This window comes from Symsagittifera roscoffensis, chromosome 2, assembly GCF_963678635.1.
Source record: "Symsagittifera roscoffensis chromosome 2, txSymRosc1.1, whole genome shotgun sequence".
Taxonomy (NCBI): domain Eukaryota; kingdom Metazoa; phylum Xenacoelomorpha; order Acoela; family Convolutidae; genus Symsagittifera; species Symsagittifera roscoffensis.
Genome location: NC_087063.1, coordinates 12,542,631 through 12,559,703, shown reverse-complemented (window position 1 = coordinate 12,559,703; position 17,073 = coordinate 12,542,631). Strand labels below are relative to the sequence as shown.

The 17,073-nt window shown below is 44.4% G+C and overlaps 2 protein-coding genes across 2 annotated transcripts in view; one reads left to right on the top strand and one right to left on the bottom strand.

The window, feature by feature from the left end:
- The window catches only part of LOC134838964 (proteasome activator complex subunit 3-like), a 78,003-nt gene that overhangs the window by 50,080 nt on the left and 10,850 nt on the right, over window positions 1-17,073 (bottom strand). The window lies entirely within an intron of this gene.
- LOC134838963 (mannose-1-phosphate guanyltransferase beta-B-like) overlaps window positions 1,436-17,073 on the top strand; it is a 350,992-nt gene continuing 335,354 nt past the window's right edge. The window contains exon 1 of the mRNA XM_063854335.1: window positions 1,436-1,445. The gene's annotated coding sequence lies outside the window, so the exon portion shown is untranslated. The remainder of the gene's footprint in view (window positions 1,446-17,073) is intronic.

Sequence of the window (17,073 nt, the reverse complement as noted above, 5' to 3'; positions counted from 1 at the left end):
AGCAGAGGCCACGGCGAAGAAAGCCCCAGAAACAGATTACGAGAAAGCGGCAGCGGAGGCCGTCAACAAAGTGAAGCAGGATCTGGCTGCGAAAGAAATAGAGCAACGACTAAAACTGGAGATCGAAAGAAAGAATTTTAACGAAGCATTAACCGGATCAAACCCAATACCAGAGGCCGTATCAGGCTCAACAAAGACCGGGAATTGTAACACTGTAAAAATGGTAACGGGAAAGCCATTCGGCATATCGAAAATCGGGGCTAGAATAATGTCGATAATCACAGTGGGCGGCCACGAGGTAACCAGAAACTTGAGCGAACCGAGCGACCAGACAATAATGCACATTGACGTGTACGCAGATTACTTGAGTTGTATAAGCCCACAAACGACTTCTAGAGCGTTGAGAGCACTACTCACGAGAGGGGGCAGCAAGTCGGTACGTGTTGATAATAGGTATACTGAAGCTTATGGTCCACACGAGGTGATGCTAAACATAGATGGGATCAACATCTATACCAGAACGATGATAACATGTGACGAAGACCTAATTGGGCAAATCTACGTAGGGAAGGAAGAGTTAAAAGTGAGATCGATTGGACACTGCGCCATGCTTGAAGAAGATGCGATGCACATCGGAACAGAGGCAGATGTGACAGGGCACGTGCTAGACATAAGTGGCAAGAAGACTCAGTTACGTGGGTTACTTGATACGGGAGCGGTCTTGAGTGTCATACCAATCGAAACTTGGGAACGAATGGGCTTCAACAAAGATGACTTGATAGATTCGAGAATACGGTTATCGGCTGCGAACAAAGGGGCCCTGCGCGTGTTGGGCAGAACGCCGATAATAGCGCTCAATCTGGGGGAACGTAACCTGTGGATGAGTTTTCTTGTAGTAGAAAACCTAGATGAGTCTGACCAATTTATTTTAGGCAGAGACTTCATCAGGAACTTTGATGTAGCAATTGATCTAAACAACGCAATGTTCAGGATACGGAACCCGGATAGGAGGTACGCAATCAAACCGGTAAATTTAATAATGGCAAATGAAAGCAAAGCACCGGTGTTCTTGAGTAGGAGGGTGAGGCTAAAGGCGAATGAAGCGGCAATCGTAGGCTTGCGGATGAAAAATTACAATGAAATAAGTGACAATAAGCAAGTGTGTATAGTTCCGAATCCTAATAGTCAAAGTGCTGCTGTTTTAGGAAGATCATTCTCGATAACGAAGAGCGGCCTCTGCGTCAGTGTCTTGTTGAATACCCTTGATATGACGATCACGATACAGAGAGGGAGGAAACTGGGATATGCTTTACCGGTTAAAACTCGATACGAAACGATTGAGAACTCAAAACAAAATGAAGTTGTTGATTGTCCCAATCACAGGGACAAAATTTGTATCTTGAGACGATTGCAGAAAATAAAAGATTCATCAGGTCTTATTAAATCGCTCAAGTCAGAAACGGACGATGGGCTGTCGAGCTGTTCGAATTTCAGAGAGACCCACACTAGATGAAATGCAAAATGAAAAACCGGTCCTGCCGGAGATTGAACATTTGAGGGGCAAACTGAAAGATGAACAGCTCGAAGCCATCAAGGACGTACTAGAGCGGAACGAGGAAGTTTTTTCGAGGCATAAGGCGGATATCGGGTGTTGTGATTTTGTTGAGCATGAAATAGAATTAGAGGAAAACGCGGTACCACACAGGGAGGGGGCGAGGCGCATGACCCCACACAAATCGGACGCGTGTAGAAAAGAGATCGAGACGTTACTAGAGTATGACATGATAGAACCATCCAAGTCACCGTGGGCGTGTGGAGTAGTGATGGCCAAAAAGAAAGGCGATCAGTTGAGGTTTTGTTGTGACTTTCGATATCTGAACTCCGTCACGGTGAAGGATGCCTATCCCATACCTAGGATTGATGAGAGCCTCTCGAAGTTAGGTGATGCAAAATTTTTTACGACTCTTGATTTAGGCTCGGCCTTTTGGCAGGTACCACTACGGAAGCAGGACAGGGACAAGACAGGGTTTGCCTGCGAGTTGGGTCTGTTTCAATGGAAACGGATGCCGTTTGGACTTTGCAATGCCACAGCCACGTTTCAGCGATTGATGGCACACGCGCTGATAGGCGTGACAAAGAAGTATGGCAACCTGGTAATGTGCTACGTGGATGACGTGGTAATAGCAACGCCAACACTAGAAGACCACATTGAGAGACTTGACGAGGTGTTCGCGTGCATGAAAAGATCGGGGCTAAAGTGTAAACCATCAAAGTGCGAGATACTCAAGGACTCAATCAAATATTTGGGCAGGATGGTAGACAAGCACGGCATCAGACCTGATCCAGACGCCGTGGAGGCAGTCCTAACCTGGAAGTCACCAAAGACGGAACACCAGTTGATGAGCTTCCTGGGCTTTGCTAACTACTACAGAGAGTTCATCAAAGGCTACGCGGACAAGGTGTACCCGATGCAACAATTGATGAGGCACAAGGGCAAGAATTTCACATGGAACAACGCGGCAGAGGAGTCATTCCGGAGGATAAAGAAAGAGCTATGTGAGGCACCAGTACTGGGGATGCCGACTGAGAAAGGGATGTACGTGCTGGACACGGATGCGTCGGTAGTTGCGATTTCAGGAATGCTTCATCAGGAACAAGAGTGGAATGGGAAGACAGTCTTGAGACCAATAGCTTACGGGAGCAAAGTCCTGAGTGACACGGAAATGAAGTACGGAGCACCGAAGGCAGAGATGTTCGCGGTGGTTACCTTTGTTGAGAAGTACAGGGCGTACCTGGGCAGTGAGCCATTTAAGTTGCGAGTCGACAACCGAGCACTAAGCTGGCTGAAAACGTACTCGATGGACCAGAGTTACATCGGGAGGTGGATAGTTTGCCTTGACGGATACAATATGATAATTGAGCATAAAACACGAGACAAACATCAAAATGCCGACAGCTTGAGTAAGAAGACGGAATTCTACGAGAGACAAGAACAAAGAGAGGCGGACAGACCTGAGATCAAAGATGGCTTCTCCTTCATGGACAAGGAAACGTACGACAGTCTTCCACTCACGAGATGGCTGGACAAATCAGGCAAACCGATTGAAGATCACCCGGAATTGCCTAAAGAACATCCAGAAAAGACCATCTTGAAGAAAAGCAGAAGGATTCCGGTAGCAACAATGCTCAAGTCCAAGATCGTGAGGGAAACGCTCAAGGCGAAAGGTTATGACCTCAACCAGGTAGAGGCGGGAACTGCCCGAATAGGTGAAGACTTAATGAGGCTGCTTGAGAAACTATCGGATGACAAACCCGTGATCCAGGAGAAGGGTCAACAGGAACCAGAAGTCACCATACTTCGGAAACAAGAGACGGTGAACAATACTGACTCCTCAACAGGGAGCGTGGCTGATAGCAAGGACGTCGTGCGGTCACTAGTTGACAAAATCCCTGAGGACATTCTGGAACAGACCAAGGTTAGGAAAAAGAAAGTGGCGTTCAAAGAAGAGGCTGAACACCTGGGACTAGATCAAGAGTCCGGGGAGTGGTCCAGGTTCATGGAAGAAGAAGGAACCGGAGAAGGGAAATTGTCCGGGGAGCGTGAAGATTGGGATAAAGATTCGGATGAGAGCAGTGAAGACCAGGACAGTCTATGCATGATATTGGCGGAAGAGAAGATAAGACAACACGACAGGGAGTTACAGACGGATCCATCTTCAGGAACGTACAATCTGGACACACAAGAGGTACGAGGTGGTGAAGAACTTGAGAAAATTGCGGTTTCAAGAAAGCCATTCAGGGAACTATCGTGCAACTCAAACGTCAGAACGAATCTGGTACCAGAAGACGACATGAAAATCATGAAAAGGATGATATGCGTGAAACTGAGTGATGACATCCACAATCCTGGTGAGATGAATGGACAGATCATGGCGCTAAAGGAGCATGTCAAGGCAAGATATAGGCTGTCAGACTTAATAAGAGCCCAGAAGAATGACAAAATGACAAGTAATCTATCCAAATGGATCCAGTCGGGGGTCAAGGAGAAAGGGGAACTTGAGGAAGACAGCTACAAGATCTTAAGTCAGTTCTACAAAGAAAGGAAAGACTTACTTTATCACACAGCTGATGGGGTGGTAGCGTGCAAAAGGAGAGATGAGGAAAAGGTATTACACAAACACAACCTCATCATACTACCACAATTGTACCAAACGGAGGTGCTTTTCAGATCACACGACCAGATGGGCCACCAGGGGATAGATAAAGTACAACAAAGGATACTTCATAGGTTTGATTGGCCGGGAATGAGAAAAGCTTGCGAGAGATGGGTAAGTGCCTGCCTAGCATGCCTTCAGGTAAAAGACCCAAGAAAGATGAAGCTTCCCCTCAAGTCTGTCGAGAGTTCGGAATTCAATGAAGTGGTGCAGATAGACCATCAGAAAATCTGCATGACGGAGTCGGGTTATAACCAAATACTGGTTATAATAGATCACTTCACAAAGTTGGCGGAAGCGGTTCCGTGCCAGACAGCCTCAGCCGAAGAGACATGTGATCATCTGATAACGCATTGGATATCGCGGTATGGTTGTCCGATGACTTTCCAGTCGGACAACGGCAAAGCCTTTGTGGGGGACTTGACGAAAGAATTGATGAAGAGATCGCACATTGCTCAAGCACACTCGACGACCTATCATCCACAGACCAATGGGTTGGTAGAGAGACAGAACAGGACACTGGTCAACATGTTAAGGGTGTTCTGCTCCAGATACATGACGGACTGGGACAAATACCTGCCACAGGTAGTAGGAGCATACAACAGTACGCAGCACTCAACGACGGGCATCAGTCCTTTCATGATGTTGACGGGTAGGGAGAGGGCAATGCCTATAACATTCTTCTACCCAGAATACGAGGGGAAGAGGACGTCGCCTCAGGCATATGTGAAGGAAGCGATCAAAAGACAACAAGAGCTAAACGAGCTATGCAGGAGGAACACGGCGCAAGCACAAATGAGACAACGCAAGAAATATGACGATAAAATATTACAAGCGAAGCCATATGAAGTGGGCCAGTACGTGTGGGTCTTCCAAAATGTCATACCGCCCAAGGGAACAAAGAAACTACTCAAGAAGTGGAGGGGACCATTCATGATAACGGAAGTACATCAACAAGGACGGTTCTACCGCTTGAGTACTGGGCGAGCAGCACATTACGAAAATCTGAAGCCTCACGTCCCGTCCCCGGAAGACTGGTGCCTACCGAAAGACATGGAGGGTCTCGAGTACCTGGTGGTAGAACCAGCTTGTGAAGTGAATGAGAAGGGCACCAGGGAGAAAAATGATGGCAATGAAAACTTGAGCTTGGACGACAATGAAAAGATAGAGGTGGAGTCTGAAGCAGGATAGTTTGCAGAAGAAGACTGGAACGACCCGGAGCAAGATGAGGTGCCAAAGTGGATGGAGCCAGATCGACCAATATCACCGGGAACCAGAACTGGCAATCGTAAACGGACGGGTATGAGATTCAACAGATATGGGGATGACTTCTTGATTGACAAGATACAGCCAGACAAATTGGGCGAGGAATTACTGGGTGCAGGCGAACTGGAAGCCGAAGAGGAATGGCAGGTCATTGATGATGGAGGACACTATCCGCAGGAAGATTAATCGACACCAGAAATGGAGACGGACCTCGAACAGAGCGAGATGGAGAGGAGGGAGAACACGAACTTGAGGATACTAGAGTGGATACGCGACGTCAAAGACGAAGGCCATGGAGGACAGAGTATCCAGCAAGTCGACGTGTCAGCGGAAAAACACAAGAAGTCAGAAGACCCTCTCTTCGGCTGGACGGCGACAGACAGGCCGCTGGACATTCCACCGGACAATTCAGACCCGACAACATCGACGGGGACGTCGATAAATATTTTTGTCCGGGGAGTGGGGGTAGGACTTACCCACACCAAAAATTTGATGATAAAGAAGCTCAAGGAAGTGAGAGAAACAAGCGAATTGGAACTGGAAGAAGAAGAGCCAGAGCCTAACATAGGCCGGAATTTCAAAACGAAATTTGAAATACCCAATCAGTACTCGGAAAACATCATGATAACAGATAGTGACTTCATCCTGTCAAACAGACCGAGCGCGATCTGCATCACGGCAGACATGAGTTTCAAATCAAGACTGAAAGCTGACTTCAAGAGAGAATACCAGAACGTAGAGTTTCTGTTCAGACAGAGACCAGGACTGGGAGGGATGGCAGCGCTCCCACCATCAGTAGCACAAGTCCCGGGGAAATACCTGTGCTTCCTAGTGACGAGGGTCAATGACAGGAACACAATTGATCCCGAACACGTGATGTTGGCGCTAACAAGACTACGAGATTTCATGATTGAAAGAGGGATAACAGAGGTCTCAATGCCGGTGTATGACCCAAACAGGGGCAAACTGAGCCCAAGGGAATTGTACGCTATCCTACATGTGGTCTTTGCAGAAACTGAGATAATGGTGTATCTTCATAAGAAGTACTACTTGAGCATCGCCTGAGTCGGGTACACGGGGGTATCGAGCCGGGTGTGAGGGAGGAGTCTTGAGCTAGGTACTGGGGTACAAAACAGGTAAGGGATCTTAGGGGTGATTGGCATGACAATTATTATTTTAAATGATTGATGGTGCTAAAACATAAAATGTATCTGCATGTTTTTAGAAAATTTCAATTGAACTATTTTAGTAGGGCGAAAAGGAGAGGGTTTTTAATCATAAAAATAATGGGGTTTTCTGGTTAGAGACACAGCCTGTCGGTCTTAAAAATCGGGTGTTATTTTCAGATTGATTTGTTGAACTCACATTGACTTCTCATCTATATTCAATTGAAGGAAGAAAACGATATCTTAAAAAGAAAACTCAAGTTGCTCAGGTAAAACTCAAGTTGCTAATACTCAAGGACTCAATTGAAATCACAGAAATGGCAGATCGATTCTGGAAGTCCATGCCATCGGCTCTGAAAAAGCCCACACTCGACGAATTGTACAGGCGGCTGAGGGACCTGGATTATACTCAAGTGGACGAGAGAATGGCAGTGATGCTGAATGCCATCCTCCAATTGGAGGAACAGGGAGAGTGTCGGGAGTCTGCGACAGAAGCGGTTTTGATGGTAGGCTACACCAATGATGGAGTGTCCAATCAAGAACAAACCAGATGGCTGTCCTGGAACGTGGATGGGGCGATAAGGGGGTTCGATTTGGCGAGGAACCCTGGCCTGAACAACAATACGGAGTATGGCGCAGGGGAATTCCCACTGCCGGTCAGACCATCAGTCAGGTCCACGAGCCAGAGTACGAGTAAAGTACTATCGATGACACGGGCACAGCAGACGGGGGAAGCTTATCCGGACGTCAGTGCCATGAAGAGAGAACTCGAGAGAACCCAGCGGGAAAGAAACAAGGCGAACCTCGACCGGGATAAAGCGGTGCTTGAGAGGGATCAAGCGCGGAGAGATCAGACATATATGGAGCCGCCTGAGATTCTTTCCTTGGTTTCGTGCGACATTAACATCCTGGTTATATGTGGTAACAAAGGACCACATGAGGAAACATCAAAAGGAATATCGACAATTCCAAGCCGAGATAGGACCAGATGCCTTCAAGAGACCCCTGCTAACCCATCGAAATGCGATCACGACGGGTGGAAAAGAGTGGGCAGAGTATCCAGAGACAATTCTAGAGCGAGGGAATCAATACTAGAGGAGGACCTGGCGAAGAATATAAGCATGAGTCTTCACAATTCCTTCTGTTTGAACCGGGAGTCGAAGGTAAAGAGCTTACCAAATCAATCGAAGAGGTTGCAAGAGCAGAGGGAGTGGATGCGATCCTATGAACAGCTGAAGGCCTGGGAGGAAATTGTGATCAGCTCCGATGACGAAGAAGCACTGTTGGAACAAATTACAGGGCCAAGAACACCGGTGTCGGGTACCTCGAAGGCGAAAAACACGAGGTGAGCCGGCGGCTCGAAAGGAAAATTCTAGAGCCTTGAGTCTTGAGAGGGAGGGGGCTTGAGAGTGAACTTGGATGAAATCTGGGTTCACTAAAAAGAAATTTTAGACGAATAGGATATTGTTATTAATATGATAGATCTATTATATAAGTCAAAATGATGCATGACAATTTTCTGACTGAATAGGACAAAAGAAATTTTAAAATTACCAGCTTAAAAGCGGGGATTCATAGGTGCAGGTGTGTGCAGATTTTGATTGCTGTTTAGCGATAGCGTGAAAATTTTATATGGTTGTGAATTTTGGAAGGCAGATAAACTTAAGTCCGATGCAAACTTCTGTAAATGACCACTGGCACTGTATCTTGAGCAACACTCGGTTCTCTGGGAAACTCACTGGCAGATGACAACACACGATGGGGACATCGATCTCGAGTCCGGGGAGTATGTGCCAGTCGGTCATGTCTGGAGGTTTGACCTTGAGAAACACGTAATTTTGGAGTGAAGTTTTAATTTTAAAACTTTCGAATGGAGCCTGTCATACTCAGTTTTCTCGAACCAACTGAAAACGCAAAATCAAAATCAGAACGACCGAATTAACAATTGCGGGAAACTACTCAAGAAAAAGGCAGGAAATTGCTATTCGCAATTTCTCGATACGAAATAATCAGAGAGTAGAGCTGTCTTATCCTGAAAACAGGAGAATAGAATACAGACTTGAGAAAGGACGACTATTCGAACGGAAAGGAGTGAACATTCAATGGAAGAGTGGACAACTCGAGTGTCCCAATCGTTCATTCAGAAACTTTGATTCTTGAGACAGAACTTACTTCTGTGGTTAAAACTAATTAGCATCAAACTTATTTAGTTATATTATTTGATTCTCGAGCTGCTTATCTTTTAATTACTCCTCATACTCAAGTGCATCGACATGTGAGTTCTCAATTTAAATTTCTCGAGTGTATTTTATGATAGTTATGTTGAGATAAGGCGAGTTTTAGGTTGATCCATCTGAAATGGATCAAAGTTCCACTGTCCAATAAAAAGTAACTAAGCGGATTGTTCCGACCCGGTTTTTAACGGCGTTCATGTATTTGGGTATTTCGAGACCTAAGTATGGGGACGTTTTTATTTCTAGAGTGGGGGGGGTATTTTGGTAGTGGCCTTTAAGCTGTAACGGGTTCCAGTCTCATGTCGCAAGCGAACCGAATTGGCTCCGACCGTTCTTGAGGTAGAAAAACACAAGAGATAGTGTCCCTGACTCTTGAGCCAATGGTTATAGGGCCTATTTTTCTTAAGCCTCATGTGTGACTACAGTAGACGAATGTTACACGTGAATAGCTTTTTAACTCAGTTAAGACCGAAAATTTATGAACCAGGAAGGGTGGGGGGATTCGCGGTCCCGTCGTTCCCTGAGGGGTTTGTGACCAAAAACACTTAAAGATATTTATAAAACCAAACAAAAAGTAGTATAGTACCCAAGAAAAACAAAAAACATAAAAAAAACAACCAAAAAACCAAAAACAGTAAAAAAAGTTTAAAAAAATCAGTAGAAACCATCCCCCCAGACAAGATGTGATCCGACCCTCCCGTTTGTTGTTGATCGATATATTGTTGATACAGGCATTTATATCAGTCAGGATCGTTACGATCAATTTTGTAGTCCGTTTATGAGGCTTGTACTGTAGGGTTATTTGAGCATTTAAGCATGTTAATGATAAATTGCGCTCAATCCGGAAGGTTCAGCTGATTTGCGCTCAATCCGGAGGGGTCTTGGGAGAAGACTGATCCGGCAAGCAGTACAAGGAGCAACAAGAAGGGGCTCAACGACAACAACAATCGACTGTTGGGTATCGTTAACAAGTTTTGTATCCCTTTTGGTACAAAAAGTAAGATAGTAATCTGTGGGGGGCTCGACAGTGCTGCACTGTAGTGACCCTTCACCGAACTGCGATTATCCGAGTTAAGCACCTTAATTCGGATATTAAACAAACCCGGAGGGATATAGTATTACTAATATTATTACTTATATAGCCTATATTAATACTCTTATACCGTTTTTCAGTGAAAAACACAGAAAGCAGACCGGTTTTTAGGGTCAAAATAGCGATATTTTGATCCCCCCACAAGTCGCGATTTTTGAGATATCGATACTTTTTGAAACAGAAAAAAGCGCTAAGTTAGTGTGTTACATCGTAACTGCACTACTATAATAGATAGAACCAGTTAAGTTTAGTTCAGAAGTGGTTGGAACTATTTTGGTACCGAAAACCGAATTTTAGCGATTTTTGATAGTACGAAACATTATAAAATCAGAAAATTTTTTGAAATTTTTGAGTTAGAACAGTAAAAATAGTTGTTCGGACAACGTCCACTGGTGAATCTACAAGTTTTAAAACCCGCTACCCGAAAGCCTTCCGGGTTGCAGAGAAATCGAACTTAACGTGTTTGATTTGGTGGATTCATCAATCCGGAGGGGTACAGGTAGCATAGTTTTTCGCAAATTTTTTCAACTAAAGCGTTTTAGATCGGGTCTTTTGCATTGAACTAGAAAAGTATAGGCCTTTTGAGCTCGGATCAATAAATTTTAGGTCGAAAGGACCAGATTTGCGGAAAAAGTTAGGCGGAACCTATGAGAGAGAAATTTCTTGACTTTAGAAAAAAGACGTTTTGGTTAATAACTTTGGAACTACTGGGCATATCCAGTTGATCTTGGTACCAATAGATCAGAAATTAGCTGAGCTTACTGAAAGGGACAAAAGTTTTTCGGAAAAGTAAGCGTGAAAATTTTTTGAGATTCTTTTTAGCAAATTCACCAATTTAGGAAGGTAGACCCTTCACGTTTTATAATTTTTTTTTAGAAAAGCCTTTATACCCCTACCAAAAGGTAATAGCGGTTGAATAAAGTAAGTTTAGGCTGTTCTAGACGAAAAGGGAAGGCTAAAGGCACAGCAAAACCTTGATCGAGCCAAAGTTAGGCGAGCGAAAAGACCCTTCACCGTTAGCGTGAATTGTCAAATAAGAGGCTTAACTTCAATCCGGAAGGGTCTAGGAAAGCATTACATACCCTTCCTAGTTAATCTTAAAAGCAAAATTGCATCGGAGAACGCATCCGGAGGGGTATAGGTTGAAAGAAGGAGATCTCCGAAAAGCTACTTTTACAAAACCGGAGGGCTCCCAATCCGGAGGGGTCAAAATTTTTTTTTCAAATTAGGAGGGGTCCGAATCCGGAGGGGTCTTATAACAGCTAACTGAGAGGGGTCCAAATCCGGAGGGGTCTAGATTTTGTTATTCCGGAAGGGTCCTATTTGTGCCGATCCGGAGGGGTATTATTTTATTATAGGACTTAGGTAGACGGAAGAAAGACCAAAGTGAGAGGTATTAGGTTATTAGCAGACATGCTAGGAATCAGTGACTGCACTGGTAACTTGCCTTTCAATAAGAACCAGACCAAAGCAAAACAGGTCCGAACTCGGATATTCGCGACACTAAGTCTAAACTAAAAAGAGCGTGATTCATTGGTGTGGATTGTAACATAATACGTTTTTGTGAAAAGTGACTGCCCTGAGGATTTTAGTAGGTCTAGCTCGGGCAGTCTGAAGGCAGATAGGTAACACAGTACTCGGTGGGTGCAATAGACGCCCACTTGAGAAAATTACTGCCTTCAAAGTTTTGTCTGTTTGGTGCAGCACCGAGCAGGGAAAGCTTTTTTCTTTAAAAGACGAGTTCGACTATTGTCCTGCGAACGACTAAAAGTACAATATACATACGTTTTTTGATAGAGGCATTCATATTCTGTCATTATATATATATTTTTTTGTTTTTAATTTTAAATCAACATAAACTGTGTGCTTGATTGGGTAGTGAGTACACTATCTTTTAAATTGACTGATTACATCATATTGTGCTAGCTTCCAAATCTTACGACCGATAATCCGTTAGTGTGAATAAATTATATACAAACTGTACTCTGATAACATACAAGGATTCGTGGTCACTATTTTATAGAATCTTGTGAAATTTATTGTGTTGTGTCATTATTTTTAGTAGTCAACCTATAAGGTCACTAGCAATCGAATTAAGTGTATAGGCATTAAGAAGTGACAAATATAGAATGAGTCTAGACAAGTCAAGGATACCTAAACGAGGTAATAGCTCTAGGAAATTCATAAATGAGAAGCAAAGAAAAACGATGACCGATCCTTTTGTGGATTGGATCAAACGAGCCCGGACCGACAAAGGGGAGACGGTTTCAGGCAGAATGGTTGAAACGAGAAGTCAGAAGACCTCAGAAGAGAGAAAAGAAATGTTGGTAGTGGAGGTCAATACAGACCAAGTCATGAATGACAACCAGGAAGTACATGGACTGGATGGGAGAGGAAGAAGGCTGGCGAGTGAATCTACTCCGGTAGAACAAGGCCATGATTTTGCCACTTCCACCGGGACATTGGATCGAGAGGAGGTGTCGGAACTGTCCGACATCTCAACTGAAATAGCGGCAACTAGAAGATCTCCAACAGACAACACTATGATGGCAGGCGGAACTAAGAAACAAACAACGCCATCATCGTTCTCAGAAAGAAAGAGGAACACCTTAGGAAACATCTTTCCATTCACTATGGGAGGGGGCACAGGAAATGAAGGTGAATCCCAGGAGGAGGAGGACGAAGAAGAGCAAGTGGACTGTGGATCTCAAGTCAGCCTCAATAGTTCGACCCAGGAGAATGAGGCATACGTCGGAAGAGAGACTGGAACCATGGACAAATTTGGTGTAGTGAGAACGATAAGTAAAGAGGTAAACACACCGGGCCAGTCAAGAGACTTCGCGATTATGACAAATTCAGAGCTGCAAACTGGGGAGAGTAGAAACAGAGGGCTAGGCAACGCATTGGCGGATCCTGAGGTGGATAATGAAAAGACGTCGAGGCAGAGAGTCAAGGCCCGGATCTCGACCAGCACGAAGCTACCTGGGAACGACAGGGTTACACCGCCATTAGTGACGCCACTCGTGGATAACGGGGCAGCACTAGAAGAAGCCTTAAACAACATAACGGACAGTTTAGGAAACAAGCGAATTGGAACTGGAAGAAGAAGAGCCAGAGCCTAACATAGGCCGGAATTTCAAAACGAAATTTGAAATACCCAATCAGTACTCGGAAAACATCATGATAACAGATAGTGACTTCATCCTGTCAAACAGACCGAGCGCGATCTGCATCACGGCAGACATGAGTTTCAAATCAAGACTGAAAGCTGACTTCAAGAGAGAATACCAGAACGTAGAGTTTCTGTTCAGACAGAGACCAGGACTGGGAGGGATGGCAGCGCTCCCACCATCAGTAGCACAAGTCCCGGGGAAATACCTGTGCTTCCTAGTGACGAGGGTCAATGACAGGAACACAATTGATCCCGAACACGTGATGTTGGCGCTAACAAGACTACGAGATTTCATGATTGAAAGAGGGATAACAGAGGTCTCAATGCCGGTGTATGACCCAAACAGGGGCAAACTGAGCCCAAGGGAATTGTACGCTATCCTACATGTGGTCTTTGCAGAAACTGAGATAATGGTGTATCTTCATAAGAAGTACTACTTGAGCATCGCCTGAGTCGGGTACACGGGGGTATCGAGCCGGGTGTGAGGGAGGAGTCTTGAGCTAGGTACTGGGGTACAAAACAGGTAAGGGATCTTAGGGGTGATTGGCATGACAATTATTATTTTAAATGATTGATGGTGCTAAAACATAAAATGTATCTGCATGTTTTTAGAAAATTTCAATTGAACTATTTTAGTAGGGCGAAAAGGAGAGGGTTTTTAATCATAAAAATAATGGGGTTTTCTGGTTAGAGACACAGCCTGTCGGTCTTAAAAATCGGGTGTTATTTTCAGATTGATTTGTTGAACTCACATTGACTTCTCATCTATATTCAATTGAAGGAAGAAAACGATATCTTAAAAAGAAAACTCAAGTTGCTCAGGTAAAACTCAAGTTGCTAATACTCAAGGACTCAATTGAAATCACAGAAATGGCAGATCGATTCTGGAAGTCCATGCCATCGGCTCTGAAAAAGCCCACACTCGACGAATTGTACAGGCGGCTGAGGGACCTGGATTATACTCAAGTGGACGAGAGAATGGCAGTGATGCTGAATGCCATCCTCCAATTGGAGGAACAGGGAGAGTGTCGGGAGTCTGCGACAGAAGCGGTTTTGATGGTAGGCTACACCAATGATGGAGTGTCCAATCAAGAACAAACCAGATGGCTGTCCTGGAACGTGGATGGGGCGATAAGGGGGTTCGATTTGGCGAGGAACCCTGGCCTGAACAACAATACGGAGTATGGCGCAGGGGAATTCCCACTGCCGGTCAGACCATCAGTCAGGTCCACGAGCCAGAGTACGAGTAAAGTACTATCGATGACACGGGCACAGCAGACGGGGGAAGCTTATCCGGACGTCAGTGCCATGAAGAGAGAACTCGAGAGAACCCAGCGGGAAAGAAACAAGGCGAACCTCGACCGGGATAAAGCGGTGCTTGAGAGGGATCAAGCGCGGAGAGATCAGACATATATGGAGCCGCCTGAGATTCTTTCCTTGGTTTCGTGCGACATTAACATCCTGGTTATATGTGGTAACAAAGGACCACATGAGGAAACATCAAAAGGAATATCGACAATTCCAAGCCGAGATAGGACCAGATGCCTTCAAGAGACCCCTGCTAACCCATCGAAATGCGATCACGACGGGTGGAAAAGAGTGGGCAGAGTATCCAGAGACAATTCTAGAGCGAGGGAATCAATACTAGAGGAGGACCTGGCGAAGAATATAAGCATGAGTCTTCACAATTCCTTCTGTTTGAACCGGGAGTCGAAGGTAAAGAGCTTACCAAATCAATCGAAGAGGTTGCAAGAGCAGAGGGAGTGGATGCGATCCTATGAACAGCTGAAGGCCTGGGAGGAAATTGTGATCAGCTCCGATGACGAAGAAGCACTGTTGGAACAAATTACAGGGCCAAGAACACCGGTGTCGGGTACCTCGAAGGCGAAAAACACGAGGTGAGCCGGCGGCTCGAAAGGAAAATTCTAGAGCCTTGAGTCTTGAGAGGGAGGGGGCTTGAGAGTGAACTTGGATGAAATCTGGGTTCACTAAAAAGAAATTTTAGACGAATAGGATATTGTTATTAATATGATAGATCTATTATATAAGTCAAAATGATGCATGACAATTTTCTGACTGAATAGGACAAAAGAAATTTTAAAATTACCAGCTTAAAAGCGGGGATTCATAGGTGCAGGTGTGTGCAGATTTTGATTGCTGTTTAGCGATAGCGTGAAAATTTTATATGGTTGTGAATTTTGGAAGGCAGATAAACTTAAGTCCGATGCAAACTTCTGTAAATGACCACTGGCACTGTATCTTGAGCAACACTCGGTTCTCTGGGAAACTCACTGGCAGATGACAACACACGATGGGGACATCGATCTCGAGTCCGGGGAGTATGTGCCAGTCGGTCATGTCTGGAGGTTTGACCTTGAGAAACACGTAATTTTGGAGTGAAGTTTTAATTTTAAAACTTTCGAATGGAGCCTGTCATACTCAGTTTTCTCGAACCAACTGAAAACGCAAAATCAAAATCAGAACGACCGAATTAACAATTGCGGGAAACTACTCAAGAAAAAGGCAGGAAATTGCTATTCGCAATTTCTCGATACGAAATAATCAGAGAGTAGAGCTGTCTTATCCTGAAAACAGGAGAATAGAATACAGACTTGAGAAAGGACGACTATTCGAACGGAAAGGAGTGAACATTCAATGGAAGAGTGGACAACTCGAGTGTCCCAATCGTTCATTCAGAAACTTTGATTCTTGAGACAGAACTTACTTCTGTGGTTAAAACTAATTAGCATCAAACTTATTTAGTTATATTATTTGATTCTCGAGCTGCTTATCTTTTAATTACTCCTCATACTCAAGTGCATCGACATGTGAGTTCTCAATTTAAATTTCTCGAGTGTATTTTATGATAGTTATGTTGAGATAAGGCGAGTTTTAGGTTGATCCATCTGAAATGGATCAAAGTTCCACTGTCCAATAAAAAGTAACTAAGCGGATTGTTCCGACCCGTTTTTTAACGGCGTTCATGTATTTGGGTATTTCGAGACCTAAGTATGGGGACGTTTTTATTTCTAGAGTGGGGGGGTATTTTGGTAGTGGCCTTTAAGCTGTAACGGGTTCCAGTCTCATGTCGCAAGCGAACCGAATTGGCTCCGACCGTTCTTGAGGTAGAAAAACACAAGAGATAGTGTCCCTGACTCTTGAGCCAATGGTTATAGGGCCTATTTTTCTTAAGCCTCATGTGTGACTACAGTAGACGAATGTTACACGTGAATAGCTTTTTAACTCAGTTAAGACCGAAAATTTATGAACCAGGAAGGGTGGGGGGATTCGCGGTCCCGTCGTTCCCTGAGGGGTTTGTGACCAAAAACACTTAAAGATATTTATAAAACCAAACAAAAAGTAGTATAGTACCCAAGAAAAACAAAAAACATAAAAAAAAACAACCAAAAAACCAAAAACAGTAAAAAAAGTTTAAAAAAATCAGTAGAAACCATCCCCCCAGACAAGATGTGATCCGACCCTCCCGTTTGTTGTTGATCGATATATTGTTGATACAGGCATTTATATCAGTCAGGATCGTTACGATCAATTTTGTAGTCCGTTTATGAGGCTTGTACTGTAGGGTTATTTGAGCATTTAAGCATGTTAATGATAAATTGCGCTCAATCCGGAAGGTTCAGCTGATTTGCGCTCAATCCGGAGGGGTCTTGGGAGAAGACTGATCCGGCAAGCAGTACAAGGAGCAACAAGAAGGGGCTCAACGACAACAACAATCGACTGTTGGGTATCGTTAACAAGTTTTGTATCCCTTTTGGTACAAAAAGTAAGATAGTAATCTGTGGGGGGCTCGACAGTGCTGCACTGTAGTGACCCTTCACCGAACTGCGATTATCCGAGTTAAGCACCTTAATTCGGATATTAAACAAACCCGGAGGGATATAGTATTACTAATATTATTACTTATATA